Source organism: Mustela putorius, unplaced genomic scaffold (assembly GCF_011764305.1).
Source record: "Mustela putorius furo isolate JIRA1106 unplaced genomic scaffold, ASM1176430v1.1 tig00004007_pilon_pilon_pilon, whole genome shotgun sequence".
Classification (NCBI taxonomy): Eukaryota; Metazoa; Chordata; class Mammalia; order Carnivora; family Mustelidae; genus Mustela; species Mustela putorius.
In genome coordinates this window covers 7159481-7178004 of record NW_025422145.1, presented here as the reverse complement: position 1 = coordinate 7178004, position 18524 = coordinate 7159481, and the positions used below count along the sequence as shown (strand labels likewise).

The following is an 18524-nucleotide window of genomic DNA, read 5'->3' as shown; positions in this document are numbered from 1 at the left end:
TCTCCCTCCAATGGCTCTTTCAACCTCACTGGGGGACCCCTCAGAGGACGGGAGACAGTCTGCCAATGTCAGTGAGCATTTCCCAGCGGCCTCTGCCCTGTGCCCCCCAACCCTCACCAGGGAGCACCAGCCGCCGTGCCATTCCTTGGGCCACTTCTTCAGGGGCTGAGCCAGCCCAGGTTCGGAAAGGCTGCCTGGATTTGGGCACGGACCTGGCTGCGTTCGGTGAGCTTTCCAAGCTCCTGTCTAGAAATCAAAGTCTTTTTTTTTTTTTTAACAGATTTTGTTTATTTATTTGACAGAGAGAGACACAGGGAGAGAAGGAACACAAGCAAGGGGAGTGGGAAAGGGAGAAGCAGGCTTCCCGTTGAGTGGGGAAGCCCAATGTAGGCCTCCATCCCAGGACCCTGGGATCATGACCCAAGCCAAAGTCGGACACTTAACGACTGAGGCCCCCAGGGGCCCCTAGAAATCAAGGTCTTAAGACTTGCAGAACTTCTCTCTTCAACATACATGTTGAGGGGTGCCTGGGTGGCTCAGATGGTTAAGCTTCTGCCTTCAGCTCAGGTTGTGATCTCCAGGTCCTGGGATCGAGCCCTGCATCAGGCTCCCAGCTCAGCAGGGAGTCTGCTTCTCCCTCTGCCTCTCCCCCTGCTTGTGCTCTCTCTGTCTCTCTCTCAAATGAACGAATAAAATCGTTTTTAAAAAAAATACGTTTCGAATTACATAATACATGTGATGACAAAGGTGGGGGGGATAAAAAACCCAAAGATAAAAGAACCAAAAGCATGTGGTGAAAAACTACAGCCTCTGCCTACACCCCAGTCCAGGCCTCCGGACACAGTCACTTTTAACCCCTTCAGCTGGGCTTTTCCCCAGAGTTCCACATTTCCAAACAACATTCCTGTACTTCTATTTCCTGATTCCTCTGCTGTAAACACAGATTTCCTGTTTTCCCCAGGGGGGTTTCTTTGTCACCTTCACCCCAGGGGGGAGTTTCTTTGTCACCTTTGCCCCAACCCCCACACCTGCCCACTCCCTCAATCTCCGCACAGTCTGGCTGTCCCCACGTGGATCACCGCCCTTGACCTTATATGACGATGCAACTGTTACAAACTACAGAGCACATCGTGGGGCTGTGAGGGCTTCTTCTCTTCCCCGAAGAACCCCTCTTGTCCTTGGTGTGGCTAGCTGGGGCTAGCAGGGGCTCCGTGGGCTGTCCACACATCTTTAGCTCTCTGCAAAATTGTATCACTCTGAGCCCTCAGTCGCTGCACAGCAGGTGCTAAGCAAACGCACTGTCTCGGTTACAAGCCCGTGGTCGGACGTCCCGTCCCTCATGGGGCACCCGATCCAGGCAGGCCTTCCTCTCTCCCAACCTGGTCCCCTCTGCTCCCAGCCTCAGCAGCTGCTACTGAGGACCAGCAAAGTCGCCCTGGACTGGGAGCAGGGCGCGGGAATGCCGGCATGACCCTGAGACATGGAGGAGGGAAAGCAGGTCCCGGCGGCAGGAAAGGGGGTGCTCCGAGGGCTCACCCCACAGGACTCTCCAGGATTAAAGGCGGAGCGGCAGTTAATCATGGCATGTCTTGTGTCAGACCTTCACATCAACCCTGTGAAGCTGGCGGGGCAAGGTATCATTATCCCCACTTTACAGATGAAAGGCTGAGGCTCACAAAGGCGTCAGGTGATTTGTCAAGGTTGGCAGAGATGGATTCCAACCCCCGGATTTTCCAACTCGGGCTCCGGGACATTTTCTGCTACCCTCCCTCCTGCTCCCCATGTTTATGGCGAATGAAAATCACACGGGGGCCCGATCTGCATCAGGAGAGAGGTCACAGGCAGTGTCTGCACCCTTGACCTTCGGCGGGACTTTCCCCAAGCTCTGTAGCAGGCCAGAGGGATCTGGGGAGGCAGCGTCTCTCTGCACTTGTCCGTGAGCCCAGGCTGGGATATGACCAGAGCGTTATTCGAGGGGGCCTGATGGAGAACCGCACATAGGTCTCCATTTGCCTTAAAAATAGCGCTTCCTGTATTTTTGATCCTGGTAGCTCACGGGCCCACTGAAGCCAGCGTTGTCTTTCTTGATCTGCTTGAGAGATGGGTCTGGATCCTGGAGAGAGCTTTTCCTTGATCACTGAAAGGATTCATTCAGAAAGGACACAGACTCAGCTCTGTTTGCTACATTTATCCCAACACAACCTGTTTCCACCCGGAAACTCAGGTGGGTCTCACAGACCCCTCAGCCTCGATTTAAAAGATGCACTGGGAGAACCACGAGACAGTGTCTTGACACTGAAGGCCTACATGCTCTCCATTCTAGAAAATACCCACAAAAATAATCACATAAAATAATAGCGAACGCAGGACACGAGAGAACTTGAGGTGCAAAAGAATTTTTTTTTTTTTCAAAAGAAAAAAGAACCAGGAACGGGCAGAGGAAGAGCAGCGAATGGGTCTCTGTGGGCCAGTCCCCTCTGGGGGGACCTGAAGCTGGGGGGGGGGGGGCGGTGAAGCATCGGGAGGTGACGGTGGGACTCTGGGAATTCCGTGCACAGAACAGAGTATCTGCAGCTCGGTGAGTTTTAAGTTTGGATGGTGGACGGGATGAGGGACAGCACTCCCCGAAATGTCCAGACCTCAGGGACCAAACAGGACCTGCCAAAAACTGGCATCTCCTTGCTGGCTCTAGTAGGGAGAGATGCTGTCCTGCTTTGCCTCGGCCCGATGTTTGCCTGACGTTGTGTGTGTGTGTTTGTGTGCGTGTGTGCACACTATGCATGTCTAGTTCCAGGTGGGGACAAGCCCTTGCTGGTGACTCATCGGCCCTCCCTCCCCTGGGAGCGACACCTCGTTTGCTGCTGATGGTGGGACATCACCATGAGGTCTCGCGGGTGACAAGGAGGTTATGGGGCCTGCCCAGGGCAGAGGAAGGGGCCCTCCTCTCCTCCCCTCTGTAAAAACACCGCTCCCCACTGCAGCCCTGGCTTCTGAGGCTCAAAGGAAGGGGCTCTAGCCCTTGCTGGATTCCGTGCTAGGGAACCACAGAGCCCACCGGCCAGCCTCCCGCGGGGACAACCACGCGGCCCACCCGCTTCCACTCCCACCCTCGGGAGTTCTTCCTACCATTTAAACCACGGCCCATTCTCAGGCTGAGTTGGAGCCCGTTCCCGGAATTGTAAGCAGGGGGACAATCCGGAGGGGTGGAACTTGTCAAAACAGACCTGAGAAGTCTGGCGTCTGGAGGTCCGGGGTCGTTCCCTCGACCCAGAAGCACTCCACCCACAGCTCTGGCTTGAAAGGCTGAGGAGGCTCCGGGTTGAACCCCGGGGGGAGGCCAGGAGGCCCGCTGCAGAGCTGGAGGTGCTCCCCCTAAGCTGGCTGGCAGAGAGCCAGGCTCCTCCCACCACCCATGGTGCTCCGAGGGGCAGCGGCTCTGGCCTTGGTTTTCAGGAAGGCAGAGGTCAGCTCGGCCTCCTGGCCTGGTATCTGGACACCAGCCATACTGGGATATCCAGGCGTCCCACATGCCCTCGGGCTGGCGGAAGCCCCTTTGCCCTGGGCGGCCCAGCTTTGCGCTCACTGTGGCTGGGGCTTCTGGGCACAGCGCCAACGCTGGGCTGGCGGCAGAAAAGGCAACAGGCGGGACGCTGGGATTTAGCAACGCTCCGGGGCAGAAACCACTGAGGCTGACCCTGCCTGTGCAGGCCCGAGTCTTTCCGTCTACTGGAATAATCATGACCACAGCAGCACAGCAGCCAACATTCAGTGCCTCCGAAGCTCCTACTCATTCCTCACCAAAACACTGTGATGTCCGCGCGACAATGAGCCTCCTTGAATAGGTGAAGAAAAGGCTCAGAGAGGTTATGCAACGTCCCCAAGGTCACAAAGCTAGTAAAGGCTGGATGTGGGACTGGAACCCAGGCAATCTGGCACTAGAGAAACTACCACGTTGCCCACCCGAAATCTGAATTTCTTTTCTGTCCTGGGGTCCCAGTCCTTTAAGGTCTGATCAGACGGGTCGGAGATCCCGGGGCCACAGGTGGCTCTGGATGCTGGCCAGCACTGCATAGCTTTACTCTAGGCCCTACAAAGTGAGGCACAGGTCACCCAGAGTTCCCCAGGCTAAAAGCACCTCTCTTCACAGCTCGCAAGGTCAACACGTGTCAGTGAGGTGACAGCCCCCCGTCAGAAGGGTGGGCACGGGCTATGATCCCCTTTGCAGCCTAGAAGTTGAACTTGGAGGATTTGCCCAGATCGTGAAATTAGCAGGTGGCAGAACCGGGCTCCAACCCCAGCCTTTCGCTCACTGTTTTTAAAATGGAATGATGACTCCCACAACAAGCACGTATCGAGAATCCACCATGTCCCAGGCCCCTGGTGATGCACAGAAGAGTCAGGCAGGCCCGTGTCCCCTGGGCGCGGCCTGGTCGGTGAAGAACACCAGGGCGGGTGGGTACATAAGCCGACATGACATGATGCCAGGCGTGCTGTGAGAACACGGAGGAAGCGGGAGCAGCCCTGCGGGGACAGCATCCGAGTCTTCACCGAGGAAGTGACATCTGAGCTGGGTCTCCAAGGGGAGCACGGGAGGTTTGGCAGGAGAGCCATGGGGAGGGGCGTGCTCCGAGGCAGCGCAGCACAAGGGTGAGTAGGGTGTGTGCAGGGCATGGCCTGGGGCTGGGCCAGAAGCGTCATAGGCCTTGGAAGCTTGCACATTGTCCTAGGGCCCGCGGGAGGGGCAGAAGGCTCTTGAGGAGGAACATAGTGAGACCTGCCTCGGGAAGGAACGCATTCCACGGTCAGAAGATGGGTTAGGAGGCGGCAAAGGGGGGCGCCTGGGTGGCTCAGTCGGCTCCGCATCTGCCTTCGGCTCAGGTCGTGATCCCAGGGTCCTGGGATCGAGTCCCACATCAGGCTTCTTGCTCAGCAGGGAGCCTGCTTCTCCCTTTGCCCCTTCCCCTCCTTGTGCACCCTCTCTGACAAATAAATAAATAAAATCTTAAGAAGAAAAAATTAAAAAAGGAGGAGGAGAAGCAGGCAGGAAAGGGGCAGGTCCTTGGTGAGATACAAGAGCAGGAGCTCTCCAGAGGAGTCACAAAGCCTGGCACTGGGTTTGGGGATCGGGGGCCCCGGCGCGAGCACAGTGGATGCTGGTTCCCCTGATGTGCGTGGGTTGGAGCAGGAGGAACACATTTGCTGGGCAAGGGTGAGCGTGACGGCCCACTGGGAGAGCCAAGTCTCGTAACAATGTGGAAATGTGCCCCGGCAGTGGGGATATGGGCAGGACCTTCCCTCGAGCGAGAACAGGAGCAGCCAGCAGAGCCTCCCCGCCCCAATCACGGGCGTGCAGGTGGGGTATGCAGTTGTACCGGGAAGAAGACTGGGGAGGGGGGCACCAGATGGGGAGAAAGCCTAGAACAGACAGTGGGACGCAGAAGCGGAAGCCTCGAGAGGAGTGATCAGAGAAGAAGGCGTTGAGCAAACTTGCTGATGAGAATCTTACGGACGTGAACTGAAGCCTTTCTCTACTCTTCTCCCATAGCACCTGTCCTGGCCTGATGCTACGCTGTCGCTGTCATTGTTTACCTGCGTGTTCTCGCTTCCCCTGCCACCGACCCCTTGTATGGTGCACAGACGGTCCTCCCAGTAGTCGGAACAGTCCCCAGTTTGTAAACGGTGCCCAATAAATATGTGTCCAAGGGACAGCTCACTGGGCCAGATTTCAAGGAGCTGGAGAGCTCAGAAGCAGAAACAGAGCTAGACGTTTCTCTCCAGTTTAGTACTGGAAGGAGAAAGAGATACTTATTGAGGGCTGGGAGCCCCTTCCCAAAGATAAAACTCCAGGCCCAGATGGCTTCACTGGTGAATCCTGACAAACATTCAAGGAAGAATAATACCAACTCTATACAAAAAACAGCTCCCTAAAATCGCTTCTGGCCCAGCCCCAGGCCATGCCCTGCACACACCCTACTCACCCACATGCTCTCATTCTATGAGGCCGGCACGACCCTGATTCCAGAAGCAGGCAAGACATCACAAGAAAAGAAGAATGCCCACCGACATCCCTCAGGTTCACGAGTACAAAAGATTTTAACAAATTTTTTGCAAATCGAAACCTCCCTTTAATAAGGAGAATCCAGGGCCGCCTGGGTGGCTCAGTGGTTAAGCCGCTGCCTTCGGCTCAGATCATGATCTCGGGGTCCTGGGATCGAGCCCCGCATCGGGCTCTCTGCTCAGCAGGGAGCCTGCTTCCTCCTCTCTCTCTGCCTGCCTCTCTGCCTGCCTCTCTGCCTGCTTGTGATCTCTCTCTGTCAAATAAATAAATAAAATCTTAAGAAGGAGAATCCAGGGGTGCCTGAGGGGCACAGTCAGTTGGAGTATCCAACTCTCGGGTTTTGGCTTGAGTGGCGATCTTGGTGTCATGGGATGGAGCCCTGTGTCGTGCTCCCACATTCTCTCTCCCTCTCCCTCTGCTCCTCCTGCTCAAGCTCTCTCTCTCTTAAATAAGTAAATAAATCTTAATCCCCCCCAAAAAGGGAGGTGGAATATATTTCTCCACCCACTGAACCCTGGCTGCCCTCGTCAGTTCTTCTATCAATAAAAGGCAGTGAAAATGACTTGAAGCCAAGAGGCGTCACACGCTTCCAATCTCTCTGCTCAGTGACCGCAGGTTCAAGCCTGGCCTGGCCTGCTAGAGGGTACGAGACTGCACAGAGCCCAGAGGAGCCTTACTGGCAAAGACCACGCTGGACCAGCCAGCCCCGGGCCGACCGCCAGCTGACCCCAGACACATGAGGGAGCCCAGCTGAACCCAGCCCACATAGCCTGCCTGCAGAATTGTGAACTAAATCAGCGTTTTCTGTTTTAAGTCAGTATGTTTCAGAGTGGCTTGTTACACGGCAACAGCTAACCGGTACAGCGCTTTAACAGATTCCAATCTCAAGGACAGAGATCAGGCCTTACCCATGTTCCTACGCCCAGAGCCCAAGGCTACTCAGCAAATATTTGTTGAATATCTGCTAGTTTGGGCAGCTTTTGCAGAAGAGCTAATAGCCGCCATTCTGCCAATGACCATGCCTGAGCCCTCAGTTAAAGATCTCCCTGCTGGCTGCTGTCATCTGAGGAGCTCCCTGTAATTACACCACCCAGCAAACCCACACCCCAGCCCAGAGAGGGTTGGTGGTGTCCCTGCGGGCTCACGTGTCAGCCTGGGGGTGAGGCGGATTTGGATTCCGTGGCTAGGGGTGAAGCAGGTGTCAAACACAGGGCGTCACGCATCCTCACAGCCATTAGGCTGGGGCTGTGTTCTCCTTCACAGAACAGTCTGTATCAGTGCCTTTCAAGCAATCCCTGGGGGATCAGTGGCGTTCATGATCACAGCCTTGTCATCTCTCCTAAGTGACCAGGAGCTGTCCTTTCCGTAAGTGCATTCTGCTGGCAAGTCCGGGACCAGAAATCACTTCCTACAACTTCACCAGGCCGGAGGAACCTTAGACCAATAGGGGATATTTCGGGCACCATCCCAACCCACCAGGCTTAGGTCCATTTCCCCAAACCCATCACTCCTATTCCCGCCTTCAGAATCCCAGGGGTATCCCCATACCCCCACTTGCTCCGACAGGATTCCTCACCTTTTAAGCTCACATCTTTATAAAAGGAGACCCGGGACCAAGACTCACATGGAAAGTCAGCCTTGCCTGCCCTTAATCGAGGGTGCCGGGAAAAAAAACCACAATGAAAACAAAACAACGTGATCAGATGCCCAGCTAGAAACAGTGGCCGCTGAAAACTCATGACCAAGGCCAGCTGTCTCTTCTTGCTGAAACAGGATGTCACATGTGTTTGGGAAGTGTTAAAGACAGGCCAGCACAGCACTGAGACTTTCTCCTTGGAAGGCGAGGAGGCAACTCTTAAAAGGGGATGATTTTAAAGGGGTTCTATTTTATGTCATGCTATGTGTCTGTTTTCCCTAAAGCAGCTGTGATCGTCAGTTGGGTGTGTCCACCGTGTTGAGCCACCGTATTTGTGTGACGGTGTTCTTTGCAAGGGACTGACGTCTAAACTGGTGGGCTTTGAGAAAAGCAGATTATCCTCCCTCCCACGGTGGGCCTCATCCCATCAGGTGAAGGCGTGAATAGAACAGAAAGGCTGACTTTCTCAAGCAAGAAGGCATTCAGTCCATAGATGGCCTTCGGACTTGAGCTGCGGCATCAGCTCTTCCCCAGGTCTCCAGTCCACCAGTCCACTGTGCAGACTTTGCACTCACCAACCTTTATAATGATGTAAGCCAATTCCTTAAAATAACTCTCTCTCCAGATGCACGTCCTGAATTCGTTCTGTTTCTTGGAAAACCCTGACCAGCACTGCATCTCCCCATCTCGGTTCCCCACCCATACAGATTCATTAACCTGAGAGCTGGCAGGCCAGGCCCCTTAACTGGGGGGTCAGGAGAGGGAGAAGGACAGGAAGAGAGTCCCTCCGTGAAAGACTCAAGATCAGGGTAGATGCTGAGCCAACTGGGGAGTGAGCATGGCCATGAACTTGGAATGGCAGAGTACCATTTCCCCGCCAGGATGCCGGGTGCCGGGGGGCGGAGGATGGGCTGTGAATGAAAAGCCATCCCCCAAATCCCTTGCCCTTCTGACTGGGGCACCTTTGATGACGTGGCATCTGCAGCTATGACACCGTCGAGCCGTGGAATTGGGAAACTGACCCCAAGCGATGAGAATCGCAAACTCACGCAGTCTCAGTGCAAAGGCGCTGGGTCATCACGCGGCCTCCGCCTGCCCCCTCCTGCATTCTTCTCCCAGCGTCCAGTTCCCATCCGCACATGTCCCAGGACTGGGGACCTCGCTGCTTCCCGACCCCGCATCTGATTACTGGGCCCTACAATTCAGAACAAGCTTTTCCGAGACTTCATTTGCCTGTCCCCTTCTCGAGGTGGGCAGTGGGATTCTACCGCCTATTGGTCCTTAAATAAACCCACTCTCTAACAGAAATAAGTGTGTTTTTAAAAGCTGAAGCGGAAAATCAGCATCATTTGCCACAAATAGAGATTGATTGAGGAAATAAATACCTCTCCTCCCGCCCCGCACAAAAGCCCACAAGTTCTGGCTTCCATGCTGCTGTCTGTCAAAGGGCTGAGCGGGAGACCCGCTCTGTCTGGTTGAAAAAGGCACATGAGGTCGGAAAGGCACGGAACATGTCAGCCCCAGCTAAGATATGCTTGCGGTAGAATCAGAACCGTTGAAAGAGAACTGAAAAGGGGACTACGTTCTCACAAAGTGCTTCAATACCATTGAACGTTGTGTCCAGAGCCACCCGAAGTCACACAGAAATGCTTGGGTAGCCCCTACCTAGGGGCCAGCAGAGCATGCGCCCCCCCCTTCCTTCCATACACACCCCCCTCCACCCACTCAGCTGGACCAGCCGGTTCTAGAGCCTTCCATGGGTCTAAGGGCCTCAGCCCCTGGGAACCTGCTGGAGATGGATAGGCACCTCACCAGCACAGGCTCCCAAGGCGCCAGCCGGCAGGGACATGACAAGATGAAGCCACTTGGTGCCACTTTGCATGACAGTCTGGTGGCTCTTCATGCAACTACGGCTACCATGGGACCCCGCAATTCCACTCCCAGGGATTCACCCAAAAGAAGGGAAAACCCATGCCCAGATGGGGACGTGAATGTTGACAGCCACGCTCTTCGCAATGCCCAAGAGATGGGAGCAGCCCACATGGGACAGGCTGGGCCGGGGCTCAGACCAAGTTCCGGGACACAGCTGGGGGGATGCCCTGGGGTGCGGTCCACCAGCCCTGAGGCCAGGAGCATGACCTTCCGGGTGCCTCCAGAGGGGTGGGGGTGGGGGTTCTTGAAATTCTCTGGAGCAAGGGAAGCTGTGTATCGTCAGCAGCCAAAGCTCATGGCATCGGGGGGGGGGGGTGCCTACCACGGAGGAAAGGGCACGTGCATGGGTCCCCACGGTGCAAGGACACCACCGCTCTCATTCCTGCCCTGTGTGTCAACACGTGTACTCCACATGGCCCGGCACTGTCTTTACAACCATTAGCTTAGATCGATTGAATCTTTAAATGGGTATTACTCCATAAAAGGGAAATCAGTACCCTTTGCCAAAGGACTGACATTTCAGTAATCCACTTTAAAATAAACGTGAGCACACCCCAGTTTTGAATGCCTGCTCGTGTGCTTGTAGAAACCATTGCCAGAGGCCCGTGGGTGTGCAGACCACACTCTGGGCGTGGCGGTGATGAAGCCACTTTCGGGCTCCGGCCTGGAAGAATGTGACCCCGTGTCACATCGATATAAATGGACGCTGACCGTGCCACCCGGGCCTGACCCGGCTCCAGGCAAAGCCAGCTGCGGGAGGGAGAGAGAACAGCTGCCCGGCCCCAGTTAATCCCTCACACCCTCCCAAATCTCTCCCCTCCCTTCTCACTCCCTGCAGCCCCGAGCTGGCTCCCCGCCCACCCAGGGGGCCCTCCTTCTGGGACTCCTCCCCTGGAGCCTGCTGAGATGCAGGGAGCCCAAGATGCCAGGTGCCTCTCTCTCTCATGGGACAGAGCTTACCCGGTCCCTACTGCGTACTTAGCTCTGGGCTGGATGCCGGGGGTACCCGGTGAACTCAACAGATGGCGGTCCCTGCGTCCACCAGCTGTCGCCTCCCTTAAGACAGAGGGATCTGTCCTCCATGAGACAGGTTGGTGGGGGGGGCAGCAAGCCCATGCCCGGGCATAGATGGCTAATCTTGGAGGAGGAGCGCCCACCTCCCAGACACCTAGCAGAACATCCGTAACAAAAGAGCTTTCCTGGCCCCAAAGGCCAGGATTATTTCAAGAGGACACAGATGCTGTAAAGAGAGGGAAGAGACGGGATACATCAATTGTAACATGGTCTGTGGAGTCCACGAGGCTTGGATTCAAAGCCAGACACGGCCACTGGTGGTTTTAAGCAAAAATGTTAAGGCTCCACTCTTCCATCTATAAACGGGAATAATGACAGTCCCTACCTCATAGGTTGTTGTTCATTTTAAACAAGATAAAGGCTATAAAGCCCATGGCCCAGGAGACTGCTTTGCACCCTGCAGATCCTGTAATAACAGCGCTGCTAATTATTATTCTTGCTCCGGACAACACTGGCAGCATCGAAGTCATTTTCTCCTACCCTCAGATGCCGGCCAAAAACACAGGTCCAGACCTGGGTCCTTGTGTGTCTCTGAATGCCCATCTCATCTCCCGACTCCCAGCCCCCATGGTGTCCTGGACACCTCGCTGGCATTCTCAGAATGGCCCTACTGCAGCCACGTCCTCACTGTGGCCCCCCTCTGCTGCTCCCAGCTCCCGGACAGGAAACCCATCCCACCCACGTGGCGTTCACAGCAGGATGTCCCAAGGGCACCTCGAGGGCTAAGTCCCCATGACCTCAGCCCCCAGCTGACTGCCCAGCCCCGACCCCGACCCCTTGCTCTGCCCGCAGAGCCTCCAGCAGGCCACCCCCCAGCTCCTAAAGCTCCCCTCCCCCAAAGCTGCACAACGCAAGCCGCTTGCGGAATTCAGGGAAGAACATTTTACTATTCTTGAATTTCAGGTACGGAGGAAGCTCTTGGGTCTAGTCTCTGTGGTGTGGATGAGCCTGGAGTCCCTCTGTGCCTGCCTTCCACTGCTGTTCCTCCCTCCGCGTGCCCTGCACTGTGGGCGCCCCTGCCAGCATCTTCTGCCTCTCTTCTCTGTGCCCGGCTGCACACCCACCACCAGCCATCGCTGCTGGCGCATCTCCTGTCCTACGGGCTGCAGGAAAGCCTCACCTGCCGCGCGACCACGGGCTTCCCTGAAACCTCATCTCTCGACCCGGCTCCTGGCACGCGTGTCCTTGCACTCATGGTCCCCTCACTAGACGGCAGCCTCCTTTAAAGAGAGGAGACCTCCCTTTGCTCCCTGCACAGAGCTGTTCAATAACACCCATCGAGATGAAGGCGGGCTAGCCAGCCTCTCCCTCAGCCTTCCCCGAGATCAAGCAAACCGCTTCTGTCTTCATCAATGCACCAACTTCTCCAATACCTAGAACAATGTCCAAGGTCATCTCAGCAGCAAAATGACGCTCCCTAAAGATGGAGAGACTCCCTGGGAAGCTGAGGGGCTAGGAGCGGAACACAGGGGTGTCTCTGCAGAGGAGAAGCTTGGGCAAAGAGCTCACAGCTGCTCCTGGATCGGATGCGTTGTCTTAAGTGTGAACTATTCCGTCCCTTATGCTGACTCCGAAATGTCCGTCACTCCAGACCTAAGATTTTTGCCCCGGGTCACCGCGCTGATTCATGAAATCCCCTGATTACTTAAAGGGTTTTAAAGTTGGGACGCCTGGGCGGTTCAGTCGGTCGAGAGTCCGACTCTTGATCTCAGCTCAGGTCTTGATCTCAGGGTCATGAGTTCAAGCCCTGTGTTGGGCTCCGCCCTGGGCATGAAGCCTACTTAAAAAAAAAAAGAAGAAGAAGAAGAAGAAGGAGAAGGACTTTTAAAGTTGAAAGCATCCACTTTAGTTTCACTCTACCCAAAAGTATCTGGGATATTATGGGTCTGGGCGCGGTTTATGTTTTTTTTCAAAATACCAACTGAGAAAAAGACATTAATTGATCACAAGTAGGCAGAGAGACAGGCAGAGGGCGGGGGGGAAGCAGGATCCCTGCTGAGCAGAGAACCCGATGCGGGGCTCGATCCCAGAACCTTGAGATCATGACCTGAGCCGAAGGCAGAGGCTTTAACCCACTGAGCCACCCAGGCACCCTCCACTGCAAATTTTTTAAATTAATTATTATTATTTTTATTTTTAAGGGGAGGCCGTTTGCCACATAAGCTGGTAATCAGAAGCGTCAGAACAGGAAATCTTCAAAGTGCCTTCTCTACGGGAGTCTGCACTGAAGGACGGAACGGTCCATCCCTCCATCCTCCATAGCAATAACTGATGAAATACAACGCGTGTATTTCTCCAGATCACCTTGATGCTGAATGTCACACTGGTGACCCTTCCCCCAACCCTACACCTAGGAGTACGAGGAAGCTTCTAGAAACTGAGGTCATCCAACTTGTCCACAGGGGGTGGGAGTGTGGGCCACTTAAGTTCCTTTTTAGGTCAACAGAAGCCCTGCTTCCCAAGGACGGTGAGGGCCAGAGCAATTCAATTATTCTAGTTAATGACGACTCATTAGGTAGATGAGATACTGCGTGAAAAAAACCAACAGTGTCTTCAAATGGGAAAGAGGGAGGGACTCATTTAGCCGGTTCGCCCCCAGTCCCCTTCCTCGCTACATCCTACCCCAGGATGGGCCAACATCTCCAGAGTCTGCAGCTGTGCCCGAGAGTGACCCAGTGCCCAGTGGGAAGTGACCCACTACCTAAGCATGGCTTCCTGCCCACCTTGCTCCCATTAGTACGTAAGCGTGGAAACCCAGCATCCCAAGTGGGACCCTGACCCTGGGGACCTGGCCTGAAACCCCAAGGACCAGTCCTAAGCCACTGGGCTCCTGGACACTGAGTCCCTAAATCCAGATATAGTCCCGGTTCTACTGCCAACCTCCTGGGTGATCTTGGGTGACACCCCCCCCCACCACTGTGGGTCTCTCATTGTCAGACTGGGACTTCCTAAGGTTCTCACGCCCTTAAAATCCCCCCCCCCCCCGATCTTAGCCCATGGCTGGCCTGAATGCAGAGAGCTCTTACAGCCAGGCCTCACCCCAGGCCTCCACCCAAGGCTTGGCTGCCTGGAAGAGCCCAAGTGACTGGAACAGAGCTCCGCTGGTTGTCCTGCGTCAGAGACACCCCCTCAGCCCCCACCCCGGATATCAGGTTACTAGCACAGCACTTTCTCTCCCTGGGTGGCAGCTCAGGCTCTGATATTTTTAGACTCCCCCCTTGGCCTGTCCCTAACGAAAGCCAGATGCATGTGAACAGGACTCCACTCTTTGCCCTCTTTGGGTAACTCCTGTAGGAAGCCAGACTCCATCCCTCCTGGGGCAAAGAGGGGAGCCTCATCTTCCCGCCACCCCTGGGAACCCCACCCCCATCCTTTCCCCGGAGGAGCTGAAGCCAACCTCCAAGAGTCAGGCCTCTAGTCTGTCCACAGCACCAGCTGCCTCCTGTCCCCAATTCCAGCTGCTGATGCCAACTGCCTACTTTCCTAAGCCCTGTCATGCGTCCAGAGCCAGTTTTTCCTCCCAGGAGGCTCGTCACGGACTTTCACCTGCCTCTTCCGGGAGGGTTCTGCTCCCCAGTCCCAGCGCCTGGGACCCCAACCTCCCTTTGTCACCCCTTTGAGGGATGGCTGCCACCACCCTGCTCTGCAGCTCTCCGTGGCCTGTGTCAGAGGCCCCAGCTGTCCACGGAGCTGGACAGTGGCCACCACCCAACGCCATCCCATCTGGCCTGGAAGGGCATTTCTGTATTTTTGTCTCGACAGACTTCCCCTCCTGGTCGTGTCTGGCCGAGTTTACTATGGCATAGGGCTGGCCTCTGCTGGGCTCCCCATCCACCCGGAAGGCGGCAGAGCCGGACAGGAGAGTCCCCAGGGATGAAAATCGGCCGGTCGAGTCAACCTCTGAATCACCTGTTGCCGTAAAATGGAGAGTCTGGGCGCACACGCACGTGGGTTGAGCTTCCGCCTCGAATAGCACAGGCAAGGCAGAGAAAGGAAACCTAGGCGAAACTTTTGCTTCCACTCCAGGAAGAAAGGGCCTTAAAAACACGCGTGTGTGCAGGGTGGGGTGACCAAGCGGATATGTCCTGCGCTTACAGTCACATGCCGGGGGCCCTGCTTGCCCCTCGTGAGCTGTGCCATGGACGCGGGACCACGCCAGCCAGACACGGTGCCACCTCCCCCCCGCCCGGGCGGGGTGCTGCAGCGGCCGCCCCAGAGCGTCCCCACCAGGCTGGCCACCTCTGCGCCTTCCACCACCAACACCGGTCCCCAGGTCTTACGTGGATCTCAGTTTCCCCGCTTTGGGGGCAGAGGGGGCTCCAGGCTATGTGGCCGGCTCTCAGACTCTCACTCCCACTCCCCAATTCCTGGCGGGGGTGGAGGCCGAGGATCACAAATCCCTCAGTGGGAAAACAGGTTTGGCGCCTTCCTGCCACCCCCATGCCCCTCCCTCCGCTGTGGGCTTGGCATCTGCCAAGGCCCCCCCTGGGCATCTGAGCCCTGGTTTTCTCCAGAAGTTTCTCCCCCGCATTCCAGGAAGCCCACCAGGGCATTGCCAGGTGGATAAAGGGAAGGCTTGGGGAGAGGCTGATGGGGGCTCAAAGTCTGGCTCTTGGTACTTACTGGCTCAGTGATCCTGAGAAACTGACTTCATGTCTCTAGCCTGGCTCTCCCCACCTGCCACCTGGGAGTGGGGATGGAGGCAGCTGGGTGAGGCTTCCAGAAGGGGAGAGTGTGGGTGCCCTGCACACTGCCAGGGGCCCTGCAAATGCTCCATTAGCTTTGGTTCTCATCTTGGTCCCTTCTCAGCTCCTGGGGAAACCCGGGCTCCTGCCCCGTCCTCAGCCTCCTTCCACTTCCTTATACTGAGGCCACATTCTGGGCAGAGGTGACCTGCAGCAGTCAGTACCTCTGGGACTCCTTACTAATTCAGCTGGAAGCAGGGAGGGCACTGGAGACTTTTTTTTTTTAATTGTGGTATGATATACATAACCTATCAATCATTGAACCACCTGTAATTGTAGATTTCATGTACATTAAATACATCGAAAACGTCACGTAACCATCATCTCTCTCGACATCCCCAATGTTCTCACCCAACAAAAACTCCAGACCCAGTAAGCAACAACTCCCCACCCCCTGCCCTACGCCCTGGTAACCTGTAGTTTCTGTTTCTGTCCCTACGAATGTGCCCTCCTCAGTGCCATCCGCGGGATCACACAGGATCTGGGCTGCAGGGTTTTCAAACCCTTCACTTCTCTGTGCATCCCTTTTCAGGCTGGTCTCTCCACAGCAGACACAGCCAAGGGTAAAGATCCACACCCCCCCCCCGCCCCCATCTTTGGGAGGATGTAGTGAAGCTTTTCCCAAACCTGAAACTGGGCTGTCTGCCTCATTCCAAAATAAGGCGTTGGGTTCTTTGCCCTGCGGGGTGTCTGTCCTATCCAAGTACCCTCCACTGGCCCCTGGTTCCCCTGCCAGCCCCAAATTAGGACCTCCCTAGGGTGAAGTTTAGGACCCTGGATTTGGAGAGTGTGTAGTCCCTCTATACACGAGCTCTGGCCTCCCCTTTCTCTGGAATCCACGCGTGGGGTCTTCAAACATCCCCCAACCCCAACCAGAGTGGGGAGCGAGAATCAGTCATCCCAGCGTCGCCCCCAGACTCCTCCAGCGTTCCAGACCTAAGGAAGTTGCTCCTCATCGCTGGGGGGCGCAACGGAGCCGCCGACGGGGCCGAGGAGGGGACCCGCCGGTCCCGTCCGCTCCGTGAGGCTGGGGACCCTGCGTCGAGGTGCCCGGGACCTTCCCGCGACGCCGGACTGCCCTGGACTCCGAGAGCCCTCGGAGCGCGGCTGGCGGGGGCGAGGGGAGCCGCCCTGACTCCTCCCCAAACTTTTCCCGCCCGCCTCGGCGCAAAAGGCGCAGGAAGCAGTCCGGGGGTGGGGAGGTGGAATTCGGGGTCCGGGGCGAACTCGGCGCAGTGGTGGGGGGACGTCCGCGCCCTGGTCGTCTGGCGGAGAACCGGCGGGTTTTCGGTACGGATGGGCCTCGGCTCCTCCCTACCTCCCCTCAAAGGCAGAGACCTCCCTCCGTGGGTGCGGGGGCTCGCGGCCCGCTCCCCAGGACGCACGCTGCTCGCAGTCTCCCGACGTGGCCCCCGCGCCCTGCGCGCGCCACGCGGGGAGGGCGAACCCCACTCACCGGGCGCTGGCGGCTGGACGGACGGACGGGCTGGGGCGCGACGCGCGGCCACCGGGCTGTTTTGAAGCTCTGGGATGGGACTGCGCGCTCTCCCTCCTCCCTCGCCGGGGCGCGGAGCCTCCTCCCCGAGTCCCCTCCTTCCCGGATCCCGCCTCCCGGGGCGTGATGTCAGGGGCAGGGAGAGCCGAGTGGGAGGGACGGCGGCAGGCGGGAGGGGGACGCTGGCGGGAAAGGCCGCAGCCCCGGGAGCGCCCCCGGTCCCCCCTTGCCGCCTCCCCGCTTTCCTCGCGCCAAGTTTGGGGCGGAGTCGGTCGCGGGGCTGGGGAAAGAGGGAGAAAAGCGCCGCTCCTTCGAGCCAGGAGTCTCTCCCCCGCGCCCTCTTTGACGGGTGTCCACTGCCCCCCCTCCCTGGTCCCAAGGTTCCCCCTTTCTTCTCTTCCCTTCCTTCCCGTAAGGGTGGAGACCGAGGGTTCTGGAATCCGACTCCCTGCTTCAGAACCCCTTCTCGGGCGCTCTTCTTCGTGATCCTGTCTTTCACGTGTCCCGCCTCAGTTTCTCCATTTGGAAACCGAGAGGATTCATGTGCTCTGGAGGCTGGGGTGGGGGGGGGTTAAATGGGGAAGGAGGCCAGAGGGACCCAAGCCCCATCCGTGGAGGGGAGGCAGCAGTCAGTGTATGGAAAAAGCGAAGAAATTCCAAAACCGGGCCACCACGGGACAGTGTATTTTAAGCTTTTAATTTAACAGGTTAATGCTATATGGATACACCCCGAAATACAAGGCAGAAGATGGTGCTACAGAAGAGAGAATCAGAAACACCTTTAGGAAGTAACTAATTCATTGTGCACTAGCTGGTGGGGCTGGAATGCCATGTTTAAATTGGCTGGTGCAGGACACAGGGGTGGCTCAGATGGCTGGGCGGCTGCCTTCTGCTCAGGTCCTGACCCAGGGTCCTGGGATCGAGCCCTGCATTCAGCTCCTTGCTCTGGAGGGAGCCTGCTTCTCCCTCACCCTGCCACTCTGTCCCTGCTTGTGCTCTCTACTCTCTCAGACAAATAATTAAAATCTTTAAAAATAAATAGTCTGATGCCTCTCTTTTTTCAATCCTGCTGGGAAGCTCTGCATGGGAAAAGCCTCCCTGGGTGAAAATTAGAGATCTTTAGGATATCCGGGTCCCCCTCTAAAGGGCCACCCCACCCCCCAGGGTCCTGAGGTTCCCCAGCTGCTCCAGTGGCTGATCTGTTATCTCTCTGTGAATTCAGGAATTTACTGGCTGCTCAAGACCGCCATCCCCCAGGCAGGGGACTTTCTGGAGGGCTGGAGCAGGGCCAGAAAGACAGTCTTCTGAACTGAGACCCTGCCTTTAAAAGGGAAGGGGAATGGGGTCTGGCTGTTGCAGAAGAGGCTCAGGTTAGGGGCCCACGCACCAGCAGGGGCAGCGCAACCTGCCGTCCCATGGCCCCCTGGAGGACAGAAGGAACTCAGAAGCCTCTTCCAGAATGGACAGTCCGGGTAAGGGCTGGGGCAGGTGGGTTTCTACCCTCTGGGGAGTGTTTACTGTGTCCCATCACTTTGCAAACATTACCTTCGATATAGCACATGAAGAAACTGAAGGAGAGAAGCT

At 56.5% G+C, this 18524-nt stretch overlaps 1 protein-coding gene across 1 annotated transcript in view; it reads right to left on the bottom strand.

Annotated features, from left to right (window-relative positions):
• Positions 1 to 17042, bottom strand: part of EMP2 (epithelial membrane protein 2) — a 30056-nt gene extending 13014 nt beyond the window's left edge. The window contains exon 1 of the mRNA XM_004750391.3: positions 16902 to 17042. The gene's annotated coding sequence lies outside the window, so the exon portion shown is untranslated. The remainder of the gene's footprint in view (positions 1 to 16901) is intronic.
• Between the last annotated feature and the right edge of the window lie 1482 nt (positions 17043 to 18524).